Below are 15,289 nucleotides of genomic sequence, written 5' to 3'. Positions count from 1 at the left end.
AAGTTAAATTGTATTCATAAGTGTAATGTAAGGAAAAGGGAAATTAAGAGACTGATTACTACATCCTGCCTTTTACCTCAGAGAAATGAGATCCAGTTCTTGTTTTCCTATTGGCTGTTCAGCTAAATATATTTCCTTGTTACTTGACTAAATAAAGTTGTTGTTGTTGCTCTGCTAAGCTGGTGTCCTTTGTTTCTTGCTAGTTCTGGGCTCAGACAGGACCCCTGAATGAGAAAGGGCTATAACATACTTCCAAAACCGTCCCAGTAGAACAAGTTCTAACTGTGAAGGATACCGGCATCACAAAACACCATCAAAAGATTTACAGAACAAACAAAGGAAAAAAAAACCCTCCATCTGTAAAACAATCCACTGTGACACCAAACAAAACAAAAAAAAACAGGGCCAGATTATAAGAACGCCACTTGTGATCTGGCCTCTAATGAGAAATGAAAGAAACAGAAATATGAGACAACCTTGTCAACTTTGAAATACGGCCACGGCTGTGAGATGAGATGCTGTACAAGGACAATAGAGTCTTTATAAATTATGCATGCTGGGCCTAAATCCTGACTATGGGGCCAATTTATCATCGGTCTGTCCGACATGAATGCCGACAGCGTGTAACATTGCACAAGCAGTTCTTGTCAATCAGCCCGATCATATAGGAATGGGTGGATTGATGTCCGCAGCCTCAGAGCAGGCAGACCAGTTATGGAACAACGGTCTAAAGACCGCAGCTTCATAACTGCTGTTTCCGGCAAGCATCAAGCTCCATTCAGAGCTTAATAATTTGGCCCCTATGCTTCTAGAAGGACCCAAAACACCCAAGACCAGTCTCCCAAGACATCTTTTGTTCTATACAGCGAGAATATTCTACTAAGACAAAATGGGCTGGAGAATATTTTAACACTTAGAAAACATTTACCATAAACCATTTTGCAAGCATGTTTTCAATGTGCTTTGGTTGTATTTATTGTTTTTTCTTTCTAACGATTCACCTTTGATGTACAGGATATCATGTATCAGGCCTCTAACATAGCTATATATATATTAATGGCAGGAACGGCCCACTAACAAAATCTGTCAAAAATATAGGTGTAGTGATACTCAATGCATTTCAAACAATAATCTATTAATCCTGCCCCATATTCCAAAATTGACTGGTTTATCTGTTTATTTTATTGTGAGGTACAAACAAGCAACCATATTAATTCAGCAGATTTCTGAAGCATAATTTTTGTCACATAATATTAAATATGTGTAGAGGACTTTGAAAGTGACAATTAGATATTGTTAACAACTTAATATGACGGTACCAGATGAAATCAGGAAAAGCAGTAGCCATGACAGGAAATGCCACCATAAGAAATTCCTCACACCAAGCTTCATAACCAGCAGAAGGAATTGAATCTGAAAGCTTATTTATATATCTACTTAATATTAAAAGGAGGAAAAAAGGATTAATTTAAAAGCAGGAGTGATCACAGATAATAAAGAAAGAACAAAAACAATTACCCATCTAGAGTATCAGCCATCAAATATCCACCTTTTCTTACTTATTTCTACTGAGAGACACCAGCCCAGCAGTCCAATAACGTGTGGCAGAAGGTGATGTGGGATCTTCTGTCCTCTAGAGATGTCCATGATGTGGTATTGTGGTTCATCACAGCACATGAAACTCAGCAGTTAATCCACCTGTAAAATGTTAAGTAAAGAAAAAAAAATACAAAGTACATCAGCTGTTCATTTTGCTGCATTTGGAAAATTGTGGTTGCTCCACTCCTTCCAGAAAGACTGGGTTACCTTTATTATACTGTATGTAGTATGGTGTAATTTATATGTAGAATTCTAATTGCATTTGCCCCTAACTAGCCACAGCAAAGTATTGCACCAAACATTTCAAGAACTTTGTACCACAAGTGCTCTTAATTAGCAAAATCTAATAACATTTCAGAGCTCCCAAGCTTCCTGCATATTGCATGATTCATATGATATAGGATCTCTAACCCTGTTCCTTCACAACTTTCCCTTTCTGATAACTTCCCAGACTCTGCCCCACATGGAGGGCCCCCTGAGATCTTATTCAACTGCCACCCTTAGGACCCATGTGACTTCACCCTGCCTGTCATTGCTTTCTGACAGAATACCTACAACTGCTTCCTAATATTTCCCTTATTCAACCTAGGCATCTCAGTCCCAGGAATGCATCTAGCAAATATAGGTACTGCTCAATTGTCGATATATGATATGAGTTTAATGTCCCTTTAAGAGATATATTACTACAGTGATTTTGAACAGATTGTAATTAATATGAATGTTGTACCAAGAAAAGCTTAGTGAAAGAAAAGCTAAGTGAACAAATGGATATACCTGTATTTTGGTAAACAGTGACAATGAGTCACTATAGCATAGGAAGAAATTCAGTGTAAACATTACTTTGGAATAAAGAAAATCTTCACACACATTACGGTTTATTCAAAACAAATGTGTTTTAGAGAAGTAAGCATTTTACAATGACAATAATTAAAAAAAAAAAAAAAACGGGACAAACAGAGCAGATTGGACAACATTTGGATCCAGACTTTAAAGGACACTTAACACAGATACAAACTGACACAGAAGTACATAAAGATTTAACTAATTCTTAATTAATGACCTACTTTCTCAGAAACAAAAAGAGAATTCCTTCAGTAGCATATACTTTATAGGGTGTGGGGTGTCAGATCAAAATTAACCCCTTAATGACCACAATGTACCCTGTTTTGTCCACTGGTCGTTAAGGGTTTTTTCAGGACATAATAGCCCAAGTCTAGCAAGAACACGCTATAATACCCCTCCCTCCAGCAGGCTTTGTGGAATAGAGCAGTCTCAACGCTGGTGGCAAGACCGTGCTATAAAACAATCAAGTCCCAAAAAAAGGCCAGTGACATACAGGGTACGTCGCTGGTCCTTAAGGGGTTAAGAACCAAGACAGGGGCGTAACTAGAAGCCTCAGGGCCCCGGTGCAAGAATCCATGAAGGCCCCCCCCCGCAAAAAAATTTTTTGATTTTTATTCATTTATTATTCTTTTTTTATTGCATTTAGCAGGAAAAATGGTGGCGTGAATATATACCAAAATGGGCCTTACTAAACCGGTGGTTGGGGCCCCTATCCCCAAGCCACATAACATTGATACTGAGTGCCGTTGTGTGTATGTTTATATATATATATATATGTATATATATATATATATATATATATATACAAAACACGGAAGGGGACTGCACTCTCAGACTGGACTGGGTACACATCCCATGACCCTGCAACATGCTCAGCCCTGGGTGCTATAGCACTCTCAGGAAGCTGTGCTGACTCCAGAGTCACAGGCAGTTAACCCCAGACAAGCCTGGGTGCAAGGCCCAATTGGAAAATTACAAAATAAATTAATACAAACACACAGAGAAAGCCCAGCACTCGCTTACAAGCTCTCAGATTAAAAGCAAAACTGGAAGAGTTAGTTACCGCATCTGGCCAAATGGGACAAGCCCAGGTACCACGTCAAGGTCTCATCCAAAACCTGGGGTCCCTAATACAGCCATACAAATGCAAGCTCTCAATCAAACAAACTGGGAACAAGTCAGGGTTCACAGACTTATGTAATCTCCCCTAGACATATACAAAACACGGAAGGGGACTGCATGCACTCTCAGACTGGACTGGGTACACATCCCATGACCCTGCAACATGCTCAGCCCTGGGTGCTATAGCACTCTCAGGAAGCTGTGCTGTCTCCAGAGTCACAGGCAGTTAACCCCAGACAAGCCTGGGTGCAAGGCCCATAGGGAAAATTACAAAATAAATTAATACAACACACAGAGAAAGCCCAGCACTCGCTTACAAGCTCTCAGCTCAGATTTAAAGCAAAACTGGAAGAGTTAGTTACCGCATCTGGCCAAATGGGACAAGCCCAGGTACCACGTCAAGGTCTCTTCCAAAACCTGGGTCCCTAATACAGCCATACAAATGCAAGCTCTCAATCAAACAAACTGGGAACAAGTCAGGGTTCACAGACTTATGTAATCTCCCTAGACAATATACAAAACACGGAAGGGGACTGCACTCTCAGACTGGACTATGTACACATCCAATGACCCTGCAACATGCTCAGCCCTGGGTGCTATAGCACTCTCAGGAAGCTGTGCTGTCTCCAGAGTCACAGGCAGTTAACCCCAGACAAGCCTAGGTGCAAGGCCCATACCATATCACACACACAATACCATATCACACACACACACAATACCATATCTCACACACATACAATACAATCACACACAATATCATATCACACACACACACACAATACCATATCACACACAATACCATATCACACACACACACAAAATACCATATCACACACACACAATACCATATCACACACACACAATACCATATCACACACACAGACACACAATACAATCACACACAATACATATCACACACAGACAGACAATACAATCACACACAATACCATATCACACACAGACACACAATACAATCACACACACAGACACACAATACAATCAGACACACAATACAATCACACACAATACCCTATCACACACACACACACACACACTACCATATCACACACACACAAACACAATACCATATCACACACACAGACACACAATACAATCACACGCAATACCATATCACACAGACACACAATACAATGACACACAATACCATATCACACACACACAGAGACACAAGACAATCACACACAATACCATATCACACACACAGACAAACAATACAATCACACACAATACTATATCAGACACACAATACCATCTCACACACACAATACCATCTTACACACACACACAATACCATATCACACACACATACTATCATTTCTCTCTTCACACACACACACAATACCAGGCCACAGACAATACCCACACACATAAGTTTTGCTAATGTTCACCGAGTTGTGGCACATTGCACCATGTGGACACACAAAAATATACATATACAACTTTATGCTTTAATATTTTAAAAAAGCTGTATGAGAAGCCTTACAAGCAAAATAGCAAATACATTATACAAACACCAGTGTCTCAATCTTTTTTTCAATGGGATGCTGGGGGCATGACTGTAATCCTATTGCACACAGAAGGGACATGAGCTGCCAATGTTACAATGAGCTGCAGCAGAGCTCACTTCAGCAAAGTGTGTGTGACATTTTTTAGCCCATGTGGTGACAGGTGACATTGTTGCTTTAAAAAAAGGTCTAACCTTTAGTGAAGTCCTGTCCCTAGTGTCCTGCCTGTTTTGTTCAAATTTCTGAGCACTTAGCACTGCGAGTGTGCAGTAGCATTGCTCTTTCCGGACAGTTTCTCCCTGCCCCTCTGACTCTTCCTGTGCAGTAGTGCTGGCTCCGCCTCTTCCTCTCCACTCCGGTCACTTCTTAACTCAAACCCCTTAAAGCAGCTATGAGAGATGCCGTGCAGGGCCTCTGGGGGCCGCAAATTTTTGGAAAGAAAAAAAGTTTAAAAAAAATTGTGCTGAAGCTGGGGCTCCCCTGATGGGGGACCTCCCGGGGGCCTTGTCACGACCGCGACTGTTGCATCACTGGTAGTTCGTCCCTGAACCAAGATTTACCAGCTCATCCAATGACAGCAACATGAGCAACACTCTAACAAAAGTCACAATCTGCAATAGCATGATCATTGTAATTCATGAATGAATGCCTGTTCAATGAGCTATAAGGGTAATGAAAAAAACAGACATATGGGGCAAGATTACATATGCAGTGTCGCTGGTTTTTAGTCGGGTATTGCTAATCACATATACGGTGCCGCATATAATGTGGCGCATATATTTCACCCGTTGCCTGCAAATCGGTATCAACATATTCAGCGCAAGGACTTACATAGTGAACATGGTGTAATTTTACTCCATTTTCACCTCGCCACACATAGGTAGGCACAGCAAGCCTAACACTGAAAATCTGAGCACCGTAACTCCCTGAAAATATTAACTAACACCTAACGCATGCGCAATATCTACCTGTCAACCGCAGTCCCCCACCGCAATAACTAATAAAGTATATTAACCCCTAATCCGCCAACCTCCACATCGCAATATGCCTAATTAAATTAATAACCCCCTAATCCGCCAAACCCCCCACAGCGCAATCTACCTATTTACCACTAATCCGCCAATCCCCACATTGCAAAGTATTTTATAAACATGATAACCCCTAATCTGCCAAACCCCCCCACAAAGCAATAAACCTAATAAATTTATTAACCCCTAAACCACCAAACCCCCACAACGCAATAAACCTAAAGAATCTATTAACTTCTAAACCACCAAACCCCCACAACGTAAATAACTAATTAAATTACTAAGCCCCCTAACAATTAAAATAAAAAACCTAACTACTTTAAAATAAAAAAAATAATTTAAATTAATCTAAAAATTACAAAATATAATAAAAAAAGGCTAACATTACAGAAAATAATAAACCAAATTACCAAAAATAAAAAAATTAAACCTAATCCCTATGGAAATAAAAAAGCCCCCCCCCCAAATAAAAGCACCCCTAATCTAACTACCAAAAGCCCTTAAAAGGGCCTTTTGTAGGGCATTGCCCTAAGTTAAACAGCTCTTTTACCTATAAAAAATACTAAGTCCCCCCCAAAAGTAAAAACCCCCACCCACCAAATTCTGCAAAATAAATAAAACCTAACACTGAAAAAACTAAACTACCCATTGCCCATAAAGGGGCATTTTTATGGGCATTCAGCTCTTTTACTGCCCTTAAAAGGGCATTCAGCTCTTTTACGAGTGCCCATGAAATCCATAATCTAAAAAAAAACAACAAAGCCTGAAAAATTAAAAAAAAATCCTAAATCTAACCCCCAAATAGATACTCACCATTCCTGATGTCCGGCGGAGGAAAGTCTTCTTTCAAGCGGCGAAGTCTTCTTCAAAGTGGCAATATCCTCTTCTAGCCATCGAGCGTGGAGATCCTCTTCGTACGATCACCACTACACACTGAGGATTAAATTCAAGGTACCCGTTTAAATATGGGGTACCTTGCATTCCTATTGGCTGACATTTTTAAATCAGCCAATAGGATGAGAGCTACTGAAATCCTATTGGCTGATTTGCAGACAATAGGATTTCAATAGCTCTCATCCTTTTGGCTGATTTGAAAATGTCAGCCAATAGGAAGAAGACTTCACCGCCTGGAACAAGACTTCACTGACCGAACCTATTTGTGGGTTAAGTTAGGCTTATTTTTTTTTTTTTTTTAGATTAGGGAATTCATGGGCCACTTGTAAAAGAACTGAATGCCCTTTTAAGTGCAGTAAAAGAGCTAAATGCCCTTTTAAGGGCAGTGCCCATACAAATGCCCCTTTAGGGGCAATGGTTAGTTTAGGGTTTTTAGTGTTAGTTTTTTTCTTTATTTTGGGGGGTTTGGTGTTAGGGGGGGACTTAGTATTTTTAGAGGTAAAAGAGCTGTTTAAGCTAGGACAATGCCCTGCAAAAGGCCCTTTTAAGGGCTATTTATAGTTTAGATTAGGGGGTGTTTTTATTTTGGGGGGGCTGTTTTTATTTTCAAAGGGATTAGGTTTATTTTTTTTATTTTTGAGAATTTGGTTTATTATTTTCTGTAATGTAAGACTTTCTCTTGATAGATGTATCGAGTCCACGGATTCATCCATATTTGTGGGATATTCTCCTTCCTAACAGGAAGTGGCAAAGAGAGCACCCACAGCAGAGCTGTCTATATAGCTCCTCCCTTAGCTCCACCCCTCCAGTCATTCTCTTTGCCTGCTTAACTGCTAGGAAGGGTAAAGTGAGTGTGGTGACAAAAATGTTAGTTTTTATTTTCTCAAGCAAAAGTTTTGTTATTTTAAATGGTACCGGTGTGTACTATTCACTCTCTGGCAGAAAAGGGATGAAGATTTCTGCAAGGAGGATGATGATCTTAGCACTTTGTAACTAAGATCCACTGCTGTTCTCACAAGGGCTGAAGAGTACAGTAAAACTTCAGTTGGAGGAACGGTTTGCATGCTAAGCTGCATTGAGGTATGTTCAGTCTATTTTTTTCTAGACAGACTGTGATAATTCTAGAGAAAGGCTGGCAATATCCCCCATGAGGGAAGGGTAAGCTGTATTCAGACACTTAGTAGGAATCCCAGCTTGCATAAAGGGCTCATTGGTTACTGGTGACACTGTTAGGAAAAAACGTTTTTTTTTATTGCAAACATAACGTTTTTTGAAGGACTTAAGGGGTCATTGTGGCCTCATTTAAGGGTTATCAACCCACATGGCTAGTTTGGAAACACTCTGGTGTGTTTCTTTTAGGCCCCATAACATCAAGTGAGGTGGGAGGGGCCTATTTTCGCGCCTCAGTTGCACAGTTTCTTTTACTCAGAGACATCCAGCTGCTTCTCCAGAGGGTCCTACTGTTGTTTGAGGGCTTAAGAAGTCTTTTCCCCACAAATCTTTCCTAAAGGGCAGGTAGGCACCACAGCAGGGCTGTGGCAAGGTGCTGAACGTGTTTTTTACCGGTTTTTGACGTTTTGTCAATCCGGTTTCTACATTAAGGGGTTAATCGTTTATTTGTCTAGCTGTGCAATCTTACTAAAGCTTTATGATGCATACTGTAAAATTTCGTAAAGTTTACTGCTTTTTTACACTGTTATGCAGAGTTTGTGCATCTTTTATTCTCTTAAACGCACAGTACCGTTTTTTTCTAAGTATTATTTGCTTGGTTTCCAAGCTTGCTAGCCTGTTTAACATGTCTGACATCAAGGAAAATCCTTGTTCAATGTGTTTAGAAGCCATTGTGGAACCCCCTCTTAGAATGTGTCCCACTTGCACTGATATGTCTATAAATTATAAAGAGCATATTTTAGCACTTAAAAATATAGCTATAGATGATTCTCAGACAGAAGGAAATGAGGGTTTGCCATCTAGCTCTCCCCAAGTGTCACAACCAGTAACGCCCGCACAAGTGACGCCAAGTACCTCTAGTGCGTCAAATTCATTTACTTTACAAGACATGGCCACAGTTATGAATACAACCCTCACAGAGGTTTTATCTAAACTTCTTGGTTTACAAGGAAAGTGCGACAGCTCTGGATTAAGAACAAATGCTGAGCCGTCTGACGCTTTAGTAGCCGTATCCGATATACCCTCACAATGTTCGGAAGTAGGGGTAAGGGATTTGTTATCTGAGGGAGAAATTTCTGATTCAGGAAAGACGCTCCCTCAGACAGATTCTGATATGACGGCCTTTAAATTTAAGCTTGAACACCTCCGCTTGTTGCTCAGGGAGGTATTAGCGACTCTGGATGATTGTGACCCTATAGTGGTCCCAGAGAAATTGTGTAAAATGGACAAATACTTAGAGGTTCCTGTTTACACTGATGTTTTTCCAGTCCCTAAGAGGATTGTGAATATTATTACTAAGGAGTGGGATAGACCAGGTATTCCGTTTGCTCCCCCTCCTGTTTTTAAGAAAATGTTTCCCATATCTGACACCATGCGGGACTCGTGGCAGTCGGTTCCTAAGGTTGAGGGAGCTATTTCTACTCTCGCTAAGCGTACAACTATACCTATCGAAGACAGTTGTGCTTTCAAAGATCCTATGGATAAAAAATTAGAGGGTCTCCTAAAGAAAATTTTTGTTCATCAAGGTTTTCTTCTCCAACCTATTGCGTGCATTGTTCCTGTAACTACTGCAGCGGCTTTCTGGTTCGAGGCTCTAGAAGAGGCTCTTCAGATGGAGACTCCATTAGAGGATATTAGGATAGAATTAAGGCCCTTAAATTGGCCAATTCTTTCATTACAGATGCCGCTTTTCAACTGGCTAAATTAGCGGCAAAGAATTCAGGTTTTGCCATTTTAGCACGCAGGGCGTTATGGCTTAAGTCCTGGTCTGCTGATGTGTCATCAAAAATCCAAACTTTTGAACATCCCTTTCAAAGGAAAGACCCTATTCGGGCCTGAACTGAAAGAGATTATTTCAGACATCACTGGAGGGAAAGGCCATGCCCTCCCTCAGGATAAAACAAACAAAATGAGGACCAAACAAAATAATTTTCGTTCCTTTCGGAACTTCAAGGGGTGGTCCCGCTTCAGCTTCCCCTGCTGCAAAGCAAGAGGGGAATTTTGCCCAATCCAAGTCAGTCTGGAGACCTAACCAGGCTTGCAACAAAGGTAAACAGGCCAAGAAGCCTGCAGCTGCTTCAAAGACAGCATGAAGGGGTAGCCCCTCATCCGGGACCGGATCTAGTAGGGGGCAGACTCTCTCTCTTCACTCAGGCTTGGGCAAGAGATGTTCATGATTCCTGGGCTTTAGAAATTGTGTCCCAGGGATATCTTCTGGACTTCAAAGACTCCCCCCCAAAGGGGAGATTTCACATTTCTCAATTGTCTACAAACCAGACAAAGAGAGAGGCGTTCTTACACTGTGTAGAAGACCTACATACCATTAGAGTGATCCGCCCAGTTCCAAAGGCGGAACAAGGGCTAGGGTTTTACTCAAACTTGTTTGTGGTTCCCAAAAAAGAGGGAACTTTCAGACCAATCTTGGATCTCAAAATTCTAAACAAGTTCCTCAGAGTACCCTCATTCAAGATGGAGACTATTCTGACTATTCTACCTCTGATCCAGGAGGGTCAATATATGACTACCGTGGGACTTAAAGGATGCGTATTTACACATCCCTATTCACAGAGATCATCATCAGTTCCTCAGATTCGCCTTTCTGGACAGGCATTACCAGTTTTTGGCCCTTCCCTTCGGGTTGGCCACGGCTCCCAGAATTTTCACAAAGGTGCTAGGGTCCCTGTTGGCAGTTCTAAGACCGCGGGGCATAGCAGTAGCGCCTTATCTAGACGACATCTTAATTCAGGAGTTGACTTTCCAACTAACCAAGTCTCACACGGATATCGTGTTGGCTTTTCTGAGATCTCACGGGTGGAAGGTGAACATAAAAAAGAGTTCTCTCTTCCCTCTCACAAGAGTTTCCTTCCTAGGGACTCTGATAGACTCGGTAGAAATGAAAATATTTCTGACGGAGGTCAGAAAATCAAAACTCTTAACCACTTGCCGAGCTCTTCATTCCATTCCTCAGCCATCAGTGGCTCAGTGTATGGAGGTAATCGGACTCATGGTAGCGGCAATGGACATAGTTCCTTTTGCCCGCCCTACACCTCAGACCACTGCAACTATGCATGCTCAAACAGTGGAATGGGGATTACGCAGATTTATCTCCTCAAATACATCTGGATCAGGAGACCAGAGATTCTCTTCTCTGGTGGTTGTCTCAGGACCACTTGTCTCAGGGAATGTGTTTCCGCAGGCCAGAGTGGCTCATAGTAACAACAGATGCCAGCCTGCTGGGCTGGGATGCAGTCTGGAACTCCCTGAAAGCACAGGTCTTGGGAGGAAACTCTCCTCCCGATAAACATTTTAGAACTGAGAGCGATATTCAATGCGCTTCAGGTGTGGCCTCAGCTAGCTGCGGCCAAATTCATCAGATTTCAGTCGGACAACATCACGACTGTAGCTTATATCAATCATCAAGGAGGAACACAGAGTTCTCTAGCGATGATGGAGGTAACCAAAATAATCCAATGGGCAGAGACTCACTCTTGCCATCTTTCAGCAATCCATATCCCAGGGGTAGAGAACTGGGAGGCGGATTTCCTAAGTCGCCAGACTTTTCATCCGGGGGAGTGGGAGCTCCATCCAGAAGTATTTGCCCAGCTGACTCAGCTATGGGGCACACCAGAATTGGATCTGATGGCGTCCCATCAGAACGCCAAACTTCCTTGTTACGGGTCCAGATCCCGGGATCCCCAGGCAGTACTGATAGATGCTCTAGCAGTGCCCTGGTCCTTCAACCTGGCTTATGTATTTCCACCTTTTCCTCTCCTTCCATGTCTGGTTGCCAGAATCAAGCAGGAGAGAGCTTCGGTGATTTTGATAGCACCTGCGTGGCCACGCAGGACTTCTTATGCAGACCTAGTGGACATGTCATCTGTTCCACCGTGGACTATGCCGAAGAGGCAGGACCTTCTAATCCAAGGTCCATTCAAGCATCCAAATCTAATTTCTCTGCATGGAGATTGAACGCCTGATTTTATCAAAGCGTGGTTTCTCTGAGTCAGTCATTGATACCCTGATTCAGGCTAGAAAGCCTGTCACCAGGAAAATTTATCATAAGATATGGCGAAAATATCTTTATTGGTGTGAATCCAAGGGTTACTCATAGAGTAAGATTAGGATTCCTAAGATATTGTCTTTTTCTCCAAGACGGATTGGAGAAGGGATTATCAGCTAGTTCCTTAAAGGGACAGATATCTGCTTTGTCTATTCTTTTACACAAACGTCTGGCTGATGTTCCAGACGTTCAGGCGTTTAGTCAGGCTTTAGTTGAATCAAGCCTGTGTTTAAACCTGTTGCTCCGCCATGGACTTTGAATTTAGTTCTTAAAGTTCTTCAAGGGGTTCCGTTTGAACCCATGCATTCCATAGATATTAAGCTTCTATCTTGGAAAGTTCTGTTTCTAGTTGCTATCTCTTCAGCTCGAAGAGTGTCTGAACTATCTGCATTACAATGTGACTCACCCTATCTTGTGTTCCATGCGGATAAGGTGGTTTTGCGTACCAAGCCTGGGTTCCTACCTAAGGTTGTTACTAACAGGACTATCAATCAGGAAATTGTTGTTCCTTCTCTGTGTCCTAATCCTTCTTCCAAGAAGGAACGTCTGTTGCACAATCTTGATGTGGTTCGTGCTTTAAAGTTTTACTTACAAGCAACTAAAGATTTTCATCAAACATCTTCGTTGTTTGTTGTCTATTCTGGTAAGCAGAGAGGTCAAAAGGATACGGCTACCTCTCCTTTCTTTTTGGCTGAAAAGCATCTTCCGTTTGGCTTATGAGACTGCTGGCCAGCAGCCTCCTGAAAGGATTACTGCTCATTCTACTAGAGCAGTGGCTTCCACGTGGGCTTTTAAAAATGAGGCTTCTGTTGAACAGATTTGTAAGGCGGCGACTTGGTCTTCGCTTCATACTTTTTCCAAATTTTACAAATTCGATACTTTTGCTTCTTCGGAGGCTATTTTTGGGAGAAAGGTTTTGCAAGCAGTGGTGCCTTCCGTTTAAGGTACCTGTCTTGTCCCTCCCTTCATCCGTGTCCTAAAGCTTTGGTATTGGTATCCCACAAGTATGGATGAATCCGTGGACTCGATACATCTAGCAAGAGAAAACAGAATTTATGCTTACCTGATAAATTTCTTTCTCTTGCGATGTATCAAGTCCACGGTCCGCCCTGTCTGTTTAAGACAGGTAGTATATTTTTATTTAAAAAACTTCAGTCACCTCTGCACCCTATGGTTTTTCCTTTTTCTTCCTAGCCTTCGGTCGAATGACTGGAGGGGTGGAGCTAAGGGAGGAGCTATATAGACAGCTCTGCTGTGGGTGCTCTCTTTGCCACTTCTTGTTAGGAAGGAGAATATGCCACAAGTATGGATGAATCCGTGGACTCGATACATCGCAAGAGAAAGAAATTTATCAGGTAAGCATAAATTCAGTTTTTTTTATTATTTGTAATTTTAGATTAATTTAAACTTGTTTTTTATTTTTAAAGTAATGTTAGTTTTTTTAAAATTTTAATTGTAATTTAGAATTTTTTACTTTAGGTAATTGGAGTTAATTTATGGTGTGTTAGGGGGCTTTGTAATTTAACTAGTATTTGCCTTGTGGGGGGTTGGCGGTTTAGGGGTTAATAGGTTAATTGGGTTTAATGCGTTGTGGGGGTTGGTTGTTTAGGGGTTAATAGTGTTGATAGGTACTTTGCGTTGTGGGGGGATTGGCGGATTAGGGTTTAAAAGTTTTATTTGGTAGATTGTGATGTGGGGGAATGGTGGTTTAGGGGTTAATAGTTTTATTAGGTAGTTTGGGATGTGGGGGTTGGCGGATTAGGGGTTAATAGTCTAATTAGTTGGCATTGTGGGTGAATGGCAGATTAGGGGTTAATACATTTATTAGATTGCGATGTGGGGGGATGGCGGATTAGGGGTTAATAGTTTAATTAGTTTGATTGCAATGTTAATGATTGGAGGATTAGGGGTTAATACATTTATTATTAGTTCCGATATGGGGGTGATGGTGGATATAGAGGTTTTACGTGTCAGGTTTATTTTTGGGAGGCGAGTTAGACTTTTGAAATTTTTTTATTTTCTTAGGCGCCGTCAGTTTCTAAAGTGCCGTAAGTCACTGACGACTCATAAATTTGTAATTACACACACTTCTGGACATCACTAGTTTATCCGACTTACGGCAGTTTATGAACTGTCGGCAGAGTTTATTTGATTCCCTGATGTGCGAGGTGAAATTACGGGCAACGCGGGTGTTCAGCAGTTACGCTGAAGCCTGCGCCGTATATGTAATCTCGCCCATGGTATTCAAGCAGACAGTTTATAATGGTGATGTCAAACAGTTTCAGGTGGCTGATAACTTAAAACAACTGCTGAAACAGGGAACAATATCTGGCAGTTTACAAAGCAATTACAAAAATAGAAAACAAGTAAAAACAAATGAACAAACTATCATTTTACACGGTTTACTTTAAAGCGACAGTCTACACCTGAATTGTTATTGTTTGAAAATATAGATAACATCTTTATTGCCTATTCCCCAATTTTGCATAACCAACAAAATTATACAAATATATGTTTTACCTCTGTGATTACCTTGTAGCTAAGCCTCTGCAGACTGCCCCCCTTATCTCAGTGATTTTGACAGACATGCAGTTTAGCCAATCAATGCAGACTCCTAAATAACTCCACGGGAGTACAATGTTATCTATATGACAAACATGAACTAGCACTGTCTAACTGTGTAAAACTTTCAAAATGCTCTGAGCTTAGAGGCGGTTTTCAACGGTTTTAGAAATCAGTTTGAGCCAACCTAGGTTTAGCTTTTCAAAAATACCACCAAGGGAACAAAGCATATTTAATGATAAAATGTCAATTGGAATGTTGTTTAAAATTGCATGCCCTATCTGAATCATGAAAGTTTAATTTTGACGAGGCTGTCCCTTTAAGCCTGTTAACAACTGTTAAAAAAACTGTTAAAAATGTGAAAATAGTTTATCTTCAATGAAAGTCAATAGTAAACTGTATTGGTATGATAAACCTGTTGTTATTCATAATTTAAAATAAAGAAGGACTGCTGTAGTTTTCAGAGCTTTGAATTTTCCTAAGTA

This window comes from Bombina bombina, chromosome 9, assembly GCF_027579735.1.
Source record: "Bombina bombina isolate aBomBom1 chromosome 9, aBomBom1.pri, whole genome shotgun sequence".
Taxonomy (NCBI): Eukaryota; Metazoa; Chordata; class Amphibia; order Anura; family Bombinatoridae; genus Bombina; species Bombina bombina.
The sequence above is the reverse complement of the archived record's forward strand: the minus strand, read 5'-3'. Positions refer to the sequence as shown.